Source organism: Rattus rattus, chromosome 3 (genome assembly GCF_011064425.1).
Source record: "Rattus rattus isolate New Zealand chromosome 3, Rrattus_CSIRO_v1, whole genome shotgun sequence".
Taxonomy (NCBI): Eukaryota; Metazoa; Chordata; class Mammalia; order Rodentia; family Muridae; genus Rattus; species Rattus rattus.
This window is the reverse complement of record NC_046156.1, coordinates 98,307,803-98,328,851: the sequence shown is the minus strand read 5'-3', so window position 1 is coordinate 98,328,851 and position 21,049 is coordinate 98,307,803. Positions and strand designations below refer to the sequence as shown.

General features: G+C 38.4%; 1 protein-coding gene and 1 non-coding gene across 2 annotated transcripts in view; one reads left to right on the top strand and one right to left on the bottom strand.

The window, feature by feature from the left end:
• Positions 1-21,049, bottom strand: part of Nbea (neurobeachin) — a 532,117-nt gene that overhangs the window by 503,849 nt on the left and 7,219 nt on the right. The gene's annotated exons all lie outside the window — the stretch shown is intronic.
• Positions 763-891, top strand: LOC116897583. The gene has a single exon (XR_004387589.1). It is a non-coding gene; the product is annotated as a small nucleolar RNA SNORA17 (small nucleolar RNA).

Here is a 21,049-nt window from a genome sequence, read left to right as displayed (position 1 = left end):
TATAAAGTCTGTTTCTTTACAGAGAGTTTGCTGCTTACAGATCTAAAGTCTTTCTCCTATTCTGTATACTTTTGTCCTACATGTCTAGCCAGCTGCCTAGTATATTTACATATTTGCATTTGATACAGAAGCATTTGCCTACTTCCCCTAGTATACGTTGTCTACTAGATTTCAGTGCACAGACTTCCTCCTGCCCACAGCTCAATCTTAACTCCTCCATGCAGCAGTGCTAGAGAGGTGAGGCCCCTTGGGAAGGTTTTGATTCACAAAAATGGAGCCCTCTGGAATGTGTTAAACAGTGCCTTTCTCTGTTCAAGTGAATTTATCTCTCATGGAATGCATCTATGATCATTGTTGTAAGCAGTTTTTTTTTTTTATTATCTTTTACATACACCCTCCTGCTTCTCTACTTTGCACAAGTAGAAAAAGCATGAGACCCTCACCAGAAGTCACCCAATCTTGAAGTTTCCAGCCCCTACAACTAACTATAAACCAAAATACACTTCTAATTTGTAAAATAACCACCCAACCTCAACTATTTTGTTATAGCAACAACATCAAAACTAGACTCAAGTCACTACTTAAGATCACAAGCTATATAATAAATTATATGTTTAACACCAACTTACCAACACAGAGCTGACAGAAGTTTAATAATCCAAACAAGGTGTTTCTTAAACCACGTTTCTATTCCAGTGCTTTTTACCTTTTCACTGACTATTTTACAAGACCTAGGCTATGGTTTAAAAAATGCTACTCAACCCTGCTCTCGGTGGCATCACAGGGATGGGTGCTAAGTCATTTGTGAGTCAACAGGTGGCAGAGCAGAGAGGCAATAGCTAAGCTCAATATTCTGACTGTGAATAACTGAATGATTAGTAGCCTAGCATTCCCAAAAGAAAGCGAGCCTGAGAAAACCACCAGTCCAGCACCAAGCAGGCCTGCATGGGCTCCCAGGACAGGGAGCAATCTAGACAGTTGAAGAACCCCACCTGGGACTGCGGGCCCCAGGGCAGAAATGAAACTGAGACAGATGACCCTCATAAGGGGCCAGACAGGCAGATCGAGGAATGAGCCCAAGACAACCACCAAACTGGCACCATGTATAAAGTAACTTTTATTCTTTAGTAGTAATTGTCATCTGGAGGCTTACTGCTTCTGCCTGCCAACCTAGGTCTAGACTTAGAAGCTTCTAGCCTCTGAACAATCTTACCTATGCTTGGAATGTTTTCAGCCTCTGAGACTTAATCCCGGATGGTTTCTGAGCTTGGCTGGATGGTTCAAGTCAGCTCTTCTAATTCAAACTCCTCTCCAAACTGATTCAATCTGGCTTCTCTCTCAACCTCTGACTGAATTGTTCTGTTTGGTGTAACTTTAATTTTTTCAAATCCCATTTTTAATGATGATTTAACCTTCCTTGTAACCCACCACTCACCAGAAGTAGTGGGAAAGAAAAGATGGGGAGAGGAAAAGTTTAGGGACCTGTTTAGAAAGGTTCTTTGTAGCAACTCTGTGTTGTCTGGAAATTGGAAGTTCAGATCACAGGTTATCAGGCAGTGGCAGCTAGATCCACTTGCAAACACTTCATGGATACACCAGCAGTCCAGTTCAGTAAAGTAAGGTTAACAGCAGTGGTGTCATAACCTAGCAGAGACAGCCAGCCTCAGCCTCGGCTTGAGTCAGCAGAGAAAACAACAGGAACATTGGGAGTTTTTAGTTGTGCCTCTCTCAGGGGAGCAAAGATCAAGGAAATGAAGATCAGTGAAAATGAGAGACGCACAAGCATTACAGCTAGCTGTATCTCTGGCACGCCACAGAGCCCTATTTATATCCTCCAAACACCACGTGCCATCCACGTGCCCTGCCTCAGCTTGGCTCTTGCCTCAGCACGTGCATCCAATCAGCCCATGTCCTAGGAAGCGGCTACAAACTGCAGCACACCACCAGAAGATTTTTGGTGCATTTCTCTCTATGGCATCCCAAATGCAGCTTAACTACAGAATGTAAGGCAGACCAATATAAGAGTGTTGTTAGCAAAGAATCTTAGATCACATATTCTTTGACGTGCTTGCTTTAGCAGAACATCCTCTCTCCTGTGTCTGCTTCGGCAAATCCTTCATTACTTCACAAGTTGGCCTTAGCCTTTCACACCTGTGTCCACTTTAATGAAACATTTCTTCACGTGTCTGCCTGCAAAACACCATCCAGCCGACTTTCCAAAGAACCCTTAAGTTTCCACTTCATATCTCTCTTTCTGTTTAAGAATTGTCCTTTTCTCTAACATTAACACTCTATGCACAATAGAAATAATTTTCAACAAATGGCTTATGTACAATATAGTCAAACAATAGTCTAACAAAACAGCCTTAAATTTCTATCAGCTGTTTCATATTGTTACTGTAATATGCCTGCAAGTCATTGACACAAAACTCAGAACAGGGTCATGCTGACTATGTTATGAGGTTTCTTAATCTTCAGAAATCCCACAACTATATTCTTCACGTAGGGCCCTTCAAAATAAAGGTCAATATGAACTGTTATGTCTCACATGGCTTGAGTTAGGGCCGAACACTGGGCCACAATTCCAGTACCTGCATATGAGCTCCTCCTCCTCTTCTTTCCTCCTCTTCTTCCTCCTCCTCCTCCTTTTTTTTTTTTTTTTTTTTTTTTTTTTTGTTTTGGCCTTTATAAGCTGGCCCTGAGAAATGTCCAGCACACAGCTTTGAGCTCTGGGCCTGAGCTGTTGCCCTGGTCAATTAGTCTTTAGGTGTGTGTTCAATAAACCATCCCTGTCTGGCTGAGATCAGTGTTCATGTGGTTTGCGGAGTGACTTCTGGACTCTAACACAGACTATGCCTAAGATGACCCCTGATGGCACCCTAAGGCATAAGGAGAGCACAGCACTCTTAAGAGTGCTAAAAAGACTGCAGACACTCAGAGACCTCAGGCACCACTAAGAGAAGCAAGTAAGTGGTGGAGAACTGGAAGAGAAAGAGAAGCAGAAGTACGTGGGCACAATAAAGAGAGGCAGAACTGGAGACTCAAGGGTAGTGAGGAACAGCCTGATGTGAGTAGCCAGTGATGCCACCTGGAACCAAGGTGGTGGCCTGGCCTGTGCTGCCACCATGGGTCATGTCTGGGTCCCTGACCTTGCAATAGCAAGGGTCTCTTACTACAAAAATCAGGCAGATGTCCCTGGTCTGGGCTGCCACTTGGAGACATGTGGATGACTGAAAATTGTGCAGAAGCAGCCCCACCCCACATCTGAGCATCTGGGAGAGCTGGCTCTGGGGGAATGAGATCAGAAGAGCTGACCCCACGTCTAGCCCACTGCAGGACCCTGGAGATCAGGCGCCACACACTGCAGGAGGTGCAGGCGAGTCAGTCCTGAGGATACGGGCATGGGAGAGTTGGCTCTACCATTCATATAACATGTGGTGGTGTAGATGAGGAAGAGATAGCCTCCTCCCCAATCACTCCACACCACATGCAGCAGGCAGGAGACATGGTCCCAGGGTCATGAGAGGAGGAGAAAAGGTACCTGTCCCTCATCAACTATAATACTCCAAAGAACATGCTCTGTACACCTTGCTTGGGCAGAATAGTAGAGCTAGCCATAGATGTGGGGCTTGCAGATGAGCAACTCTAAGGGCATGAGTGTGGGAAAGCTGGTCCTACCTTTGTCTGCACCACTCCCTCACCCCTTTCCACTTATGGCAGGCATGAGAGCTGGTCATCCATCAGCAAGGGAGAGATGTTCCTGCCCCTCATCCGGGCAGCACAGTAGAGCCAGCCATTGGTTTGAGGCTTGCCAGTAAGCTAACCCTGAGAACCTGACTGTGGAGAGCACACCCTGCTATTTGTCTGCTGTGCAGTGGCATCAGTAAGGGATAAATCCCCTTCCCTTCTGTTTGCCCTCACCACCTGCAGCAAGCAGGAGAGCAGGCTCTAACAGGGTCATAAGAGCAGGGGAGTCGGCTCTTACTTCTCCAACTGCAGCACATAGGAGAGCAAGCCCTGCACCTAGTTTGGGCAGTACAGTAGAGCTGCCCCTGGTGGAGAGAGGAAGTCCTGAGGATGTGAGCATGGGAGAGCTGGCCCAACAACTTGTCTATCATGCAGCAGACTGCTTGAGGAAGAGAAGCCCTCTCCATCCACACACCTTGCTACCTATGGCAGGTGGGAAAGCTGGCCCAGGGCCTGCCCTTCACCTGCTACAGCACTCGAGAAAGTGGGCTCTGTACCTCACCTGGGCAGCAGAGTAGAGCTGGCCCTGGTTGCAGGGGCTGCTGTTGAGCCAACCCAGAGGGTATGAAAGAGGGAGAGCCAGTGAGTTGAACTGCTCAGATGCCTCTCAGGCTCAGCTCCAGGGCTTTGAATTGGCCCACCCCAACATCTACCCCATCAATGAATTGCTAGTGTGTATAAAGGGGCCAATTCCACAGATCCAAAACTACAGGATCTCCATGACACAAGACTACAACAGGATATTCAGAGGAGTCTCAGTGAAGTCCCAGTATTGACACAGTACCAGAATCCAGAGTCCTGTACCAGACCAATGACTCACTGCAATGAATATTTGCAAGCAAAGAAGTGTGAACAAAAATGGGACACACTGTGACATACTGCAGTTTCCACAACAATGTTTCACTGTTGGTGGAGGGAGGTTGCAAGGGTGGAGGGCAGATACAAGTAGAGGAGAAGAGAAGTGGAACTGCGATACATGATGTGGGGTACATAAAACCAATGAAAAGTCAAAACAGAACAATTAGCGTATTAAAGTCTGCAAAGACCACAACTGTCACCTAACCCAACTTCATTTCCAGTCAGGCAAAATAAAATAAAGTCTAGAATGCAATGATAACCCAATGAACTAGCAACAGATTAGAATACAGATCCAAATCTATCATATTACTGAGAACAGCAAACTTTTCAAATACTACTAATCAAAAGGAAATACAAATAAAACTAAGGATCTTTTTAAATGCCATCCAAAGAATACTCTAAATGTATGCTCCTTTGAGTGTCATGCAATGAGAAGGCTGCTATAAAGTCACCATACTACCTCCTATATCACAAAAGTCTTGAGAGGTGGAGTTGGGTACCCCATTGAAACACAGCATGCTTAATCACACTGATGACTTGAATTCTGACCCAATCTTCCTATCTCCCTTAGGGAAACAAACACCTCATGAATATTTAAACCGTAGGAGGACCACATTTTGAATAGCACTGCACTATATGTGCATTCTCTACCGAGACTGTTAGAGGTAATCTGTATCTCTCATACACAGTTGAGAGAGGAAAGAAGGAAAGATCCTTCTTTTACTGTTTTCAAATGAATGAAAAATATGCACATATGGAAGACTGAATGGATAGACACACATTTATATTTACATAGTAGATCTACAAAGAGTGAGAGAAATAAAGGCTTAGAGAGGTGTATTATTTGGCTCAAGGGCATAATGCAAAGTAAAGACAGAGCCAGGATTTGAATTCAAATTAGTCAAACCAGGAAGGCCAAACTATTTATAGAAAACCAGGATACAAAAATACTTTGACTCAAAACATATTTACATAGTGATTTATAAATGTAAATACAGAGAGCCAGGTACATCAGTTGCTGGTTTTAAAGGAGCTAATAGCAGCAAATGCAAGATCAAGCCATAAAAGGCATCTGTTTAATTACAGAGAAGTCAACACAAAAATATCTCCTGTAGGAAAAAATCTATAGCAGAGTGAAAAGTTTAAAGTCAGATCTAAAGGATAGATTGGGATTTGCTGAGAGACAAAACACTTACAAAAAGATGGTACAAGTAATCTTTATGTGAAAAACCTGAACCCAGAAATGAGTCGGGTTTTGGAAAATTTTTCATTGAATAGTTTTTAGTTTGTTTGTTTGTTTGTTTTGTTGTTTGTTATTGTTATTTTGTAATATTTACAAAGACTTAGGAGTTGAACATCCTTAATTGAAGAACTATGTATGCTCTTAAGGCATTTTAAATAGTGACACATTTCTTTCAAATTTTCAGATTAAAGATGTTCAACCTGTAGTTGAAAGCACCATGTGAATGCAAATTTCCTTCTTTAGAATGCCTTTACTCCACTTAGTCTACTCAGCAAAGCTCAATTATTCCTCCCAAGCCAACTTCAAGGAGCTCCTCCATCTTCAAATCTGTCCTCACTCCTCCAAATATAGCGCTCTATGATGATGTTGCAGCACCTAATGCATACCTCCAATCAAGGTCACAAGCAAAGAGAAAAGGCAGAACCAGGAGCTGAATTCTGACTTTGGATTAGTTATCAAAAAGCACTAACATGATTTAGTTTTTTTTGTTTGTTTTTTGTTTTTTTGTTTTTTAATGTATATGTTAGTTTCACTAGAATTCAAGGCCAGTCTGGTCTACAGAGTAAGATTCAGGACAGCCAAGCCTATGCAGAGAATGATTTGGAGAGGAATAGGGGGACAGGGACACCTAAGAAATTGCTGGCATACTCTACAATGTTAATGGAAGACTAAAGCATGAATAACCAGTTCAAGGGGGCAGGAGGAGACAGTGACCCAAATTACACTGATAGTATCCTACGTCAGATGGGTAAGGACAACCAGCCCTGCTTAGCATTGCTAGGAAGCACTGTGATGCTGCACATCACAGTGTTTAGCCTGGGCTTAACTCCTCTTTAGTTCCAGCTTGATCATTCTGGAATCAAGAATTTGCCTATAAATAAGCCCAGTAATCTAAATGCTCTCAATTTCTTCCTTCACAACCTTGCTTCGTTCTGCTTCACCTCATCCAAAATAGAGTTGGCTCAATACAAATAAGGATTTGCAAATTCTCGTCAAAGCAACCCACACCTGCCTAGAAATAACTCCAATTTTGTACTTGTGATTTTCTTTAGGGGATGAAAAGCACTCTCAAATGTGCAGAAACAAAGTAGACACCACCTTTGCTAGGACCAAAGTGGGGGGAGCATGTGGGGGGGTGTGAACAGAACCAAAGAACATGTGTACCCTAGGAGATACAAACATACTCAACCCTAGGAAGTAAGAATTTATGCAGAACCTAAGAGAAACAATTGTCACTAGAGACAGAGGAGGCATATCATACATGTCATATATATCATGTTATTGACCTTGGTGCTTGTACACTAAAAGTAGACATTGAATGATTTTGCACCAGAGTATACAATTCTTAAGGGCTTAAGAAAAAAAATCAAAAAATCAAAATTCCATAGCTAAGTATATTGATCATTGCTTTAGTACCACACCTAGAATTTGAAATATCAACAAATCAAATTCTAAAGTTCTTTTTTTAATTTAAAAGCAGTATGGAACTGGAGAGTTGGATTAGAGTTAAGAGTGCTTGTCATGCTTGTAGCGGACCCACATTCAACTCCCAGTACCCACAAAGAAGATCACAATCTTCTGTAACTCTACTCTGAAGGGAATTGGTATTACACATCATATATATATATATATATATATATATATATATATATCCATCCTATCTCTAACTCTATAACATATACTTACTATATGAACTATATTATATATAGTATATATAATATATACATATATCAAGCAGCAAACATACTGAATGTCGCCCTCTGTATAAAATCTAAAAAGGCAGAGGGGATTAGTTCTTTTATCCTTAGTTTTCTTACCTATAAAACACTATCAAACTTCAAGGCTAACCTGTAGACAATTTAGCACAGTGGCTCTTAATCTGAGCTTAACAGAGATTTAGTAGCAGTTGCAATAGTCATAGTAGTCCTAGTCATAGTAGTAACAAGAGTATTGCTATCACAAAAGAAAAGAAGTCTCCATTTCTGGGATATTACGCAGTTATTTAAGAAGACAGAATGACGCTGAAGCACTAAAACATTGAAAACTATACTCAAGGTTACCACCAGTGGATGACGCCTTTGAGTGCATAGATAAATGCACACAAGAACAAAGATGTGAGGAAGAAAAGAGGACTGAACAGAAGAATAGAAAAGGATGGAGAATTCAGGCTGAGACATTTTTAAATGACAGTTACTATAGCAATATAGATATAAGATAATCTAATGCAAAGTAGGTTATTTTTTGACAGCAAAATAAATCTTCCAGATTTATTTCAGAAAAATATTCTGTTTCCCAGGTAAACTTAGAATTTTTTTTCTTGTCTTCTGGGTTTTGATAACAGCAAATATACAGACATCTATGAAAAGTCATATAAAGCTTTTTACAGTAGCTGAAAAAAAGCAGAGAGTTTTTTTTTTTCACTATTTCATTCTGACAGCAGAAAGAATATATGTTGGAAAAGAACTGTCATCTCACTGAACAAAAGCCTTCCTACACTTAATTCTATCAATTGCTTTTCATCAACATTTACAGTTTGCCCACCACAGTATCTGCTGACAATAAAATGCATTTTAATTTGTTGCCATATTGATTTCCATGAATTATTTAGGCAATTTTTACCAGAGCAAGGAGAACAAGCTTTTCCCTTGTGACATGTGGGTTTCAAATTGTGCTATTAAGTCAATGCCATTAGTTAGGATGAGGTTTACAGACCCATAACAGGAAAACCCAAAATATAAATGGCTTGAACAACATGAAAACATTGCATACACATGTACAGTCATGTCTGTAGGCATATATAGAAATACAACACTCTAGAATATGTTTCTATTTATAATATTTCATTTATTTTTAAAATCTTAAAATTTTCAGTAATTTCCTCCCCAACCAAATGGTATCCAATAAAAATATAACATGTCCCAAATGCAACTCATAGCTATTTAAATTGTCTATCAAGCTTGTTGAAAGAAAATAAATAAAAGAAAACAAGTAAAGTTAAACATTTATTTTAAAAATCTAAATTCCCAAAATATCATTTCAACGTGAAATTACTGAAATAATCTCATTTTTTGTATCTAGTCTTTAAATTCCTCACAATCAAAGGTTTCTTCATTATGAGGTGCTCTCTCATCTACACCTGCAGCCCAGGGGTCATATGTACCCAGGACAGCTATTAATGTGGCCCAACACAAAATCAGAAGCTTTCTTAAAACATTATATGAGATTTGGGGGGTAATTTTTTTAACTTTGATTGCAGAATTCTTGAGCATGAACTTTGTAGATGACAATGTCATATCACAACGTAAAAAGGTTGGACATGCCTATCTGGGTTAATCTTTGTCAAATAATTTACATATTTCATTGCCTATATCTGTCAATCCTACAGCATTTAGACTCCAAGGCAGAAATTCTAATGTAATCACATATTTACAATTTCTACCAATCCACACAGTAAGTACTCAATAAGTATCTGTGTAATAATAATGATAATAATAATGTATACATTTTGTAAATATGTGCACATTCATTGCATATAACTGTGCACATGTTTGTACATTTATGTGAATATATATAAACCCAAGGTCTTACTGAAAATGAATACACATACTCACACCCAACAGACTGCTATTAAACTGAAGGAGAGATGAGGGCTACAGCAAAGTAAGTAGGAACATAAGAACTAGATAATCTATACAGTAATCCATCCCAAATAACTAAACCCAACAGGAAAATTATGTAACTGAATAATAACTTACTAGTATAATATCCACCTGTGTACTTATAATAAAGAAGAGCTTTTATAAGAATTCTGGCCTTTTTTCAAAACAGGATATACTTATGGAGTCTCTCTTTAACAACTAATACCATCTCACAAGCCTTAATACACTTTATTCCCATAAACTTTTATCCTTCTACTTATATAGATATTAGGTTAACACTGTGAAGTATGTAATTCATTATTGTATAGATTCAGGCCCCATTAATTTTTACTCTAAAGTCAAAACCTCTACTGTAGATGTCTATATTCCATATTTCCTAAGTAAATCATTTTCAATTTATTTCAGAGTTCAGTAGCATAATTTTCAATGTATTGTGCTCAGTTGTCATTCTGAATGAAAATCTGTCATGCAGTAACTTAAACACATTAATTTATCTCTCAGAGTGAACATCAGTAATCAGGGTAGGCATAATTTCCAGCATACATACATGTTCTCTTTTAATGAAAAAACTCAGCAAACCTGACTAAAATTTGTTCAACACACCCTCTATGCTTGTATTTATCAGTTCTCTCATCAAGAAAAGAATCTGTACTCATCCTGAGAAACACCAACACTCACAAACAAGAACAAACAGAGGCAGGTATGGTGGGGCACAGCTTTAATCTCAGCGCTCAAGATGCCATGGCAGGAAGAACTCTGTGAGTACAAAGCCAGTCTGGTAACAGAAAACAACAACAGTGATGACAGACAAATAACTGAGTGATTGCAATTTGAAGAAAAAAATCTGTCCTTGAAGAGAGGATGAGGGGATAAGGTTTTCTTATAGAAAAAAAAGTAGTTGACAAAATAGTAATCTCACCAAACCAGCTAAGAAAAAAATTAAACTTATATTACTGTTTTTCAGAAATCAAAATATCTTTTAAGTTCTCAGTTCATTCCCTCTTTTCTTTGTTCACAAATGTTCAAGGTTCTAGCTCCTACTTTCACAATCAGTGAAGGAGCAGTACTAACAAAACCAAAACCTTAACTCCAATCCTATGTATTTCAACCAAAACTGTACTCATGAGTAAATATAGCTTCATCATGGCTATGAAGCTATCTCTTCAAACCTGATCTACTATTCTATAAGCTGGCTAACGGTTAGCAAGTGCTTACCATGTACCATGCCTATAATCAGTACAAGGCTCAGCAAGATCGTATTACTTCCTCCAATCAGAACGTGAGATACTCAGTCTGCCACTGATGAGCAGCCTTTAATTGATTTTGATAGGAAAACTTTTCTACTCCAAAGGTAAAGGGTGACTCTGTGACAGTTGTGATCTATGACACGTAAGATAGATTTGTCTTTCCAAGCTTCCAGATATAAAGCCTACCAATGGAATTGGCTGCAGACCAACAGGGGAAGGAGAGAAAACACAGGCTTCTGAAATCTGTCAAGACTCGCATACATATAACTCCGCCTCCTCCACACACACACAGACAAATTTTAAAATGTACTTTTTAAAAGAATGATCCATCTTCAAAAATTGTGTTATATAAAAATAAGTTCAAATGTGTATAGACCGTGCTTTCTAGTAGCTTGTAAAATAAACTTAATTTTTTTTAAATAATTTTTCTTATTGTTTAGTTTTAAAGTAGACTATTGAATATAAGTACACTATCAGTTTCTAACTCACACAGTGGATTGCAGGGCGTTTAGTTCAGAAGAATGATGAGTTGAATATTCAATAAGGAACTGAAATTACTATGTGTAACAACCTATGAGAAACTGACTGCTGTAACCCTTAGTGTTTTAGGTAACAAGATAAAAGTAATTAATATGAAAAAGTTGCTGGTCTTTCTCCCCTCTGTGCCTACTCAGGAGAATCATGGCTTTCTTGTTCAGTTTTCACTTCCCCCATCCCTTTGGGACTACCTTGTCACTGTAATTATTTTAAGCTTTGTAAGATAGAAAGACAAAGAAATACTATGAATACAAAGGTTAGGGCTGGTTTGGGTTATATGGAGAAGTTCCAAAATAATACAATCAAAAACATCTATATGTGGGAGAAAAATGAAGAAAAATAATTTTAAAGAAAGATGACTATGGTCCATATACCTATTACACATAATATTTACAAAACAAAGAATCTATAGAAATTACTTTCTCTGACAGCCCATTTCTGTCTCTTTTAGAACACTGAGTAGATCATGCCTCTCAGACACAACACACACAAATATAGACACAGTATCTCATCTGTACTGCTAATAGACACTGTTGGGATCACAACCTCTGTCTGACTCATTGGAGACATTATGATAAAGGAAATAAGGCAGACACAAAATAACAACCATTAAGTCTTTCCTCTTAATATAAAATAGTCAAATTCACTTTGAGAGAAAGTAGAATGCAGTTGCCAGGAAATTGGAGGGCATAAAATGTGTCAATTTTTATCTATTCATTTTAATCTCAGGATTATGACATACTCAAAATTATAGTTATTATTTTCAATAGCATCATACCTTTATTGTATACATCATTTATCCAGTATTTATTGAATGCTTATTAAGTACAAGAATATGTAATTACTCTGAATGATTATAACAAAATATATCTTTTGACAAAAGAGGAGGTGGAGGAGGAAAGGGTGGCTAGGGAAAGGATGCATCCCCTGTGAGGACGCATCTATCTGTCAACTAGACTGAACCCTGGGATGCTCAGATACATGTCTGCTACTATGCTTCCAGACGAGATTAACATAAGAATCAAAAGAATGAGCAAAGCAACTTATTCTCCCCAACATAGTTAACTAATGGCTGAGTTAAAAGACTAAATATAACAAAAAGCCTGGCCCATTCACTAGTTGACTCCCAAGTATCTGAGCTAGGTTATGGGGTCCTACGAGTCTTCTTTGGTCACTGTATAGAACTAACACTGTCAGTTTAGCTGGTTCTCAAGTCTTTAGATTTAAACAAGTACATCATCAGCTGTTCTGATATCAACTTCACCAAATATGTACTAGGACTTCATCTCTGTAACTATATGAACTGATTTTTTTGCAGAAAATCTCTTAGTTAACATACATAAAATCTCCTACTGGCTTGAGTCTGCATGTCAGAGACAGTCTACAAAAACAGAGCTCCTGAATAATGTAGTAAACTGGGCCCTAAGAAATAGTGCCACCTCCTGTGAGCAAGCTTGGCAAGACCAAAAACCTAATACTAGGATAAAGAAATATTATTTCTTCAAGAAAAAACACACTGTACTTAGGATTAGGGCCCCCTGTACAAACTTCCAAGTTTGGAGAGCTAGCTGTTCTAGTCTTGACTTTATTTCTGAGGAACAGTTACTGGCTCAAGACAAAAACTGACAAATCGCCCACCGAGTGAAGAGCTCTCCAAATAAAACAAATCCCCACAGCGTCTCACTTACACTTCTGCAATTTTACTTTTTATTGTTCCATTTTTTCTTTTTGTCCCTCTATTACCTCTGCTGAGCTTTGAGTTATTTGAAGGCAGAGATCACAAAACTGTTCTTATATGGCCAATGAATGTCTTAACTCTGCCACTACAATACTAGCTTGATTACTGAGTAAGTTAATTAACAATCATTTTATAGTATTTGATCAAATTTGCTTTTACCTGAAAGTTATAAACCAGAGCCACAAATAAACTAAAGCACAGGGAACCATAATCATTAAGACAAAGAAAAAGAATGCTGGACTGGGTAAAGTAAAAAAAAACTGGTTAATTCTTAGTCTGTGAAAGTCAGTGTATTGACCAACATTGTCATCTAATCAAGTAACAGAGTAGTCAGACTATTCACCACATCTGGAGACATCATGGCTCCTTACGGATCTTAAATTTTCAGAATACTTTCTTTTAAACAAGAACCACACTTATATAAACCTAAATTCACTAGCATCCTTCTACTTGTAAAAATCAGGAAAGAAATGCTAAAGCAAATGGCCAATAAAGATATCAAAAGAATCAGCAAGTACAACAAAGAAAATATTCATTCCCAAGTAGAACATGACCAAAACAGGCCAACCTATTGCATTACAACAAAGGTGACAAAATACTCAGGAACAAAAAGGGGAGGGGTCATCAGACACAAAATGTCAGGTTCTGCATTAAGTGCTCAAAATAGCAAGGTGAGAAAGATAATACTTTGATCCTCCTGAGAGGAATTCTAATTCTCTAGGTAGTTCAACTAGTAAACAAACAATTAGAATGTGCAAGTGAGACCTGGGAAATGAGAGACTATAAGGACTCAAAGGAGTGGGGGGGGTCTTAGATGAAGTGCCCTAAAGTGGGGAGAGGGAACTTGTTAAGTCCACCTCCAGCAGAAAGACAGGGCATCAAGTGAGGAGTGGGTGTTGCTATCTCATAGCCAAAGCTCTGACCCATAATTCTTCCTGTTTGGAAGAAATGAAGGGATGGAAAAGGAGAAGAGTCTGAGAAAAGAAGGTCCAGTGACAGGCCCAAAATGGGATCCAGCTCAAGGGGAGGCCCCAAGACCTGACACTATTACAGAGGCTAAGGAGTGCTCATAAAAAAGGGACCTATCATGACTGTCCTCAGAAAGACCCTACAAGCAGCTGAAAGAGTCAGATGCAGATATTTACACTCAACCAATGGACAGAAGCTGCTGACCCCTGTGATTGAGTTAGGGAAAAGCTGGAGGAAGCTGAGGAGGAGGGCAACCTGTAGGAGGACCAGCAGTATCAATTAACTTGATCCCCTGAGATCTCTCAGATACTGGGTCACTAACCAGGCAGCATACACCAGCTGAAATGAGGCCTCCAACACATATACAGCGGAGGACTCCTGGGTCTGGGTTCAGTCAGAGAAGATGCACCTAAGCCTCAAGAGACTGGAGGCCACAGGGAGTTTAGAGGCCTGGTAGGGTGAGTGTGGGAACATCCTCGTGAAGAGGGGTAGGGTATGGAATGTGGCACAGTTGGAGGGAAGGGGGCAGACAATAAAATCTGAAGTGTAAAAATAAATAAAAAAATTTTTAAAAAAGAATCTGAAGTATAAACAAAACAAAGGAGAAGGCTGAATGGGAGGGAAAGGTTTTAGGGGGATACCAGGGAAGATTTTGCTTAAACAGCTAATAATTTTTAGCTGAGTCTTAAAAACACAAGCGGAAATTTTTTAGGCAAACATAAAAGAAGGAATATGAGAGCTGAACAATAGTGATAATGTCACAGGTCATATGCAACACAGTAAACTCTTATAAATAGTTATTCATACATTAATTCATGTTGCTTAAGAAATAACTAACAAATTCTTGAACTATGAAAAAACTATTTCGCAGTAACAGAATTCATTCTCTATAAACACAGAAAAATTAGTTTTACTTGGAAAGACAAAGATATTTTTTGATGCCTATATATCTCAAAAGAAGATGATTCAATAGATATACAAAGATTTAATAAATGCTTCTAGCACACAGCAATACCATCACCACTATCCAAGAAATTATATATTTTAAGCAACAGCAGACTAAGAAATGGAAGATCTAGTTTTGAAGATCATCCCTGAAGCTAAGCAGTTCTGTGACCTTAGACAACCTCTTAACCTCAGCCAGACTGTGTGTGACAATAAATCCCCACTTACTCCAAGAGCTGGAAAAGGCCATTAAGAACAACAGTGTGAAAGCAAGCCCAACTTATAAATGCCAGTTCCTCTCCTAAATTTGAAAAGCTAAGCAATAGAGTAGAAATGCTTATACATCAACTCTAAGTACAAGTTATTCCCTAAACAAAGGAAAGACCTTGTTAAAAGGAGACACATCTGAACATTTATAGTCCCATTAAAATTTTGTGTCAATGATTGTCCTATATATAGCAAACTGAGAGAAACAATAATAATTAGAAGTTACATTGTGGGGTTGGGGATTTAGCTCAGTGGTAGAGCGCTTGCCTAGGAAGCGCAAGGCCCTGGGTTCGATCCCCAGCTCCGGGGGGGGGGGGAGAAGTTACATTGTTTCTTTCATTCAAGTAAGTATGGTGGTTCAATGCATATTCAAGCACATCTGATAGTTCTTAAACTACCTCTAATATTCAACGAGAAAGACACCAAGCGACTTTTTCTCTGTATTTCTCTGCATTAATCTGTACCATTAATTCTGGTTCCAATACTATCCAAATGATCCAGTTTGCCTAGTAAAAAGATAAAAAAAAAATTAAAGACACTTATATACTGTATAAAACATTAATTTTCAAACTCAAAAATATCTTACAATATAGATTTTGCTAAGTAAATTCTATATGTAAATCCATCCAATAATCCTGCATGCATTTTTATTTCTTTTCCACTTGTCTTGAATCACCAATGGGAAGCAGTCCTATTCAATATCATCTCCTTACACAATGGTGTTTGGGGGATAATCTCTAGGTAGCATATTTTATTTAATAATGAGGAAGAACCTTTATTTTAGAATCTAAGGATTTAGGTCTAGAAAAGCTATTTAGTTTCTAAATAATCTTGTCTAACTGCTTCCCATTTTCGATGTCTTACCCTCTGAACCTGCCTGTAAAGGACAGTATCTACAAAAGAAACAGTGTTCTATGGGTTAGACTATGCAGTTTGCTTTAACAACTGCACTGTAAATGTCAGTCAAGATATTCACTGAAATTATTTTCTAAAACTAAGTGATCATAAAATGGCATTTAATCCTGTAACTTGCCCTTTAGGCTTGTTACTCAAGTAATCTTCTAACTCCCAGAAGGAGGTATTATTTGCCTGGGATTATCAGCCATGCCTATTGTGTCTCCAAGTAAGTACACCAGTAAGGCAAGAACAGATGCAGCAGGGTCCATAGCAAAACACTGTGCCGCTTCATGCTTATCCCGTTCCCATGTTTCTACTCTCCTCAAGGTAGAATATTAGAAAAGAAAGGGAAAGAGGAAAGGAGGTAAAGGAAGGAGGAAGAGGCAGAGGGGAGAGTGCCATGGGCTGCACTTGAAATGATTACAGGATTCAGAAGGCCATAAGAAGTGGGTACCTGAGACCTTTCTGATAGGTTCACAGACTCAGATACTTTTAATCTGTTTTAATTGTTACTCTTTTTTCAGACTAAGAATATGGACAACAGTAAGTAAGTAAATACAATTATCTATGCCCTGCGCTTTTTGCATGTAATAATGTAATTTTATGTGCACATAAATCAAGCAGATAACCATTTTAAAGAAGCATAACATAAAAAAGAAGAGCAGAAAATTTATGACTGTAAACTGTATAATAATTAAAACATAGCTATAAAATTAAGGTTTTTCCTACTACTGAATCATTAGATTGCTGTTAATTATTTTATAGCATGGAACTGCATTTACTCTCTAACTTGTCCAAGGGTAAATTTCCTAAGCTAAGGATTTCAATTGGTACAATGTTTGCTTAGAATGGATAAAACCCTTGTTTCAGTTCTCAGCACCATATACTCAGGGTGTGAAGTACCCCTGTAATCCCAACACAAAAGAAGGTGTAAGCAGGCAGGTTAGAAATCCAAGGTCATCCTTCTAAATAGTAAACTCTAGGTCAGCTTATGTCAAAAAAAAAAAATAAAAACTAAGAATTAAACACAGGAATCTCAAATTATTGATAAATATTACTAAAAGGAATTATAACATTTTCAGGTTCAACAATACTCGAGATTGTTTTGTTTCATTCCCTAACAAACAATAATCATTTTGTTCTTGCTGCTACCTCATGTTCTTGTTTAGTTAAAGTGAATGCTGATAGCAATAAACAATGTTTATTTGTCCTTTTTGAAATACACCAAGACCTTTGTGACAAATCCATACTTCTATTGTTTGTCCTGTAATACTTAATGCCCTAAAGGATTATTTTCAATTTATAATTTTAAGTATTAAGACTCTTTTGACATGAAATCATTGGAAACAGGACTCAAAAAAGCACAGGCAAAATAGGAAATGGATTAGTTTAATTCAGTGAAACATCTATCTGAACATATAACCCACTGACTCCGTGTTCCAAAGATGCCCACTGCAATCACCCTCTTGGTTCAAGTGTCTTTGTGCCACCTCCATTATCAAGCAAATGTCACCTTTTACATGGCCGACTGGGTCAACTCCACATTTACATTTTAACATTTTTAACAGCACCACTGAAAATTTCTGCATCTGAATAAAAATAAGTTATCAAACTGTTTAAAAAGTACAGCTGCATTTTGTAAACAGTTTCTGTTGCTGAAGAATCATTTGCCCGTTTTTGTATATGGTCCAAGGAAACCCCAAAGTACAAAAATGAGAAAATGGTTCCTAAAATGTGTATCAGGAAATCTTAAACTGTAAACCACAAAAGAGACCAGATGCTGCACAGCCAAAGCCTGAAACAATTGGAAACACTTAGATCACATTATTCACATACATACAGACAGACATACAGGCAGACAGACAGACATAACTTTTTTTTCCTTTTTTCTTTTTTCGGAGCTGGGGACCGAACCCAGGGCCTTGCGCTAAGCGCTCTACCACTGAGCTAAATCCCCAACCCCCAGACAGAACTTTTTTGATAGCAATATTTTTACTGTCTTTATCTGAAACAGACAATGTGCTCACCACCTTTTCACCATAAAGTGGAAATTAATTTTTAAAAAGGATAATGCCAAGTTACTACAGTCTAATTTTAAAATTACAAGCATTATTCTTGGCCCCCTCAAAACATATATCCTTCTTGGTCATAACTTCATAAGCTAACAATATTATTACATAAGAAATTTAAAATTCAAACATTCCCCCATATAATTAATATGCCATAGTTTAAAAATACACAAACATATACATAATGACCTGGTACACAAACAGACAAAAAATGTGACTATTGTCACTTAACCAAAGAGACTGTAAATCAGTCCCTAATTCTAGGCATATCCATGATCATAAGAGCCATAATCCCACATCTTGGGCAAATGGGATTCTTTAGCCAACTAATTTTGGCAGCTTCTACTCACTCCCTCAGAAAACTTCACTTTTCCATTTTCTTCCCTCAAAGATTTTCCATCTAGGAGGTCTACTACTTAAGCAGCCTATTTCTTCTGAGATGTCTCAAGGCCTAGAATGAGAACTGCCTAAAGAAACTTCTGGATAGTTAAATAATCCTGAATGATGAAAGATCAGAAAAAGGTATCACCACATTCAACTTCAGGATGTACTATGGAGTTACAGTAATAAAAATGCATGATATTGGTACAAACTAGGCACACTGATCAATGGAACAGAACTGAAGACCCAGACATAAATCCACACACCGAAGGACACCTGATTTTTATAAAGAGACCAGACATATACACTGGGAAAAAAGAGAACATCTTCAACAAATGATTCACATCAAACTGTACAGTTGTACATAGAAGAATCCAAATAGATCCATACTTAACACGCTTCACAAAACAACTTCAAATGAATCAAAGACCTCATCATAAAGCCAGATATACTGAGCCTGACAGAAGAGAAAGTGGGGAATAGCCTTAAACTATTTGGCACAGAAAAATACTTTCTCTTCATTAACAATTAATAAATGGGACCTCAATAAACTGAAAAGCTTCTGCACTGCAAAAGGACATCATCATTCAGACAAAGCTGCAGTCTACAGAATGGGAGATTTTTACCAACTCCACATGCAGTAGAGGGCTAATATCCAAAATATAGAAAGAACTCGAAAACTAGATATCAAGAAAACAAATAACCCAATTTTAAAATGGATACAGATCTAAACAGAGAATTCTCAATACAGAAACTCCAATGACTGAGAAACACTATGTTCAACATCTTTAGCCATCAGAGAAATGCAAATCAAAACTACTTTGAGATTTCATCTTATACCTGTCAGAATGGCTAAGATCAATAAAACAAGTGAGAGTTCATACTGTCAAGGAATAAGAGGAACATTTATCCACTGCTTGTAGGAATGCAAACTCATAAGGCCACTATGGAAATCAGTGTAATGGTTTCTTGGGAAAATGGGAATCAATCTACCTCAAGATTCAGCTATACCATTCTTGTGCATATAGCCAAAGAACACTTCATCCCACCAAAGACACTTGTTCAATCATGTTCACTGCTGATCTAATTCACCAGAAATTGGAAACAACCTAAATATCCCTCAACAGAAGAATGAATAAAAAATAATACATTTACACAATGTATTATGTAATATAGAAAATAAGGAACTAGGGTGAATAAAGAAACCTCAATAGGAGATGAAAATAAAGATATTTTCATCTAGATGGGGGTCTAGAATAAGAGGATGAAGTGGGGAGGGGAAGGGAGAAAGAGAAGAGAGGGAATTTGGGAAGAAACAGCTAAAAATAAAGGCCATTTGAAGAGTAAAACAGAAACCAAATACAGTAGAAGCTTCTAATTTACATTATATGCAATAGAACTGATAGAACTGTGACAGAGTCCCAACTGGCCATCTCATGTCACCAAATGAATCTTCCAGTATAAAAATTGGGTTGTATCTAATTGAGCTGTTGGTCAAAGGGGTCCAATGAAAATCCCTAAAAAATGCTGTCAGCAAGACTAAAGGTTGTTCTTCACAAACAGACACCAAGGCCCCATTGCTGAAGACCACACCTATACAGTCACTGAACATGGAGAAATGGTGCAAGAGCCTACATAGGGCTTCATAGAGTTGTTTCCATTCTCACCTTACGTGCTAGTATCTTTGCTACAGGAAGGTACTCTGCATGCTACCAAAAGAGAAACATAAACACCAACCCAGCCACAAACCTGAAGATTGACAAAACCTTCAAGATATGCTGGGGCCAAAGCTTGTGAGAGTCACCAACCAATATCTGATTTGACTAAGGGCCACTCCATGAGATGGAACTTATATTCAACACTGCTTGGGTGACCAAGAACCTAAGACTAGCTAATCCAGGGACCTAGGAGAAAACTAAATACTAATGTTCTGGAAAGAAGGAAAGGAGGGAGGGAGGGAGGGAGGGAGGGAAGGAGGGAAGGAGGGAGGGAGGGAGGGAGGGGAGGGAAGGGAGGGGAGGAAGGGCTCCTAATGACATTCTGCTACACTCATAGATCAGTGCCAGGCTGAGCCATCATCAAAGAGGTTTCCTCCTGAAGTAGATGAGAACAAATACCAAGACCCACAGATAGACATAATGCAGAAACTAAGAGACCTTGGAACACTCAGCCCTAAAAGGAATATCTCAATTAAATTCTTCCTCTTGGGGTTCAAGGAACCCTGAAGAAGAGAAAGGGTGTGAGAATCAGAAGGGATGGAGGACACCTAGAAAGCCAGGCCCTCCAAATCAACATGACTAAGGAACATATGAACTCTCACAGACTGAGGCAGCATGCATAAGGCCTGTATAGATCTACAGCAGGTTCTTTGAGTATGTTTTATGGCTTCCACTTTAGTGGTGTTTTGTTTTGTTTTCTTTTCTTTTTTTGTTGTGTAGGATTCTTGACTGTAGGAATGAGTGGGACTGTTTCTTATGCCGTCTCTTGGGATC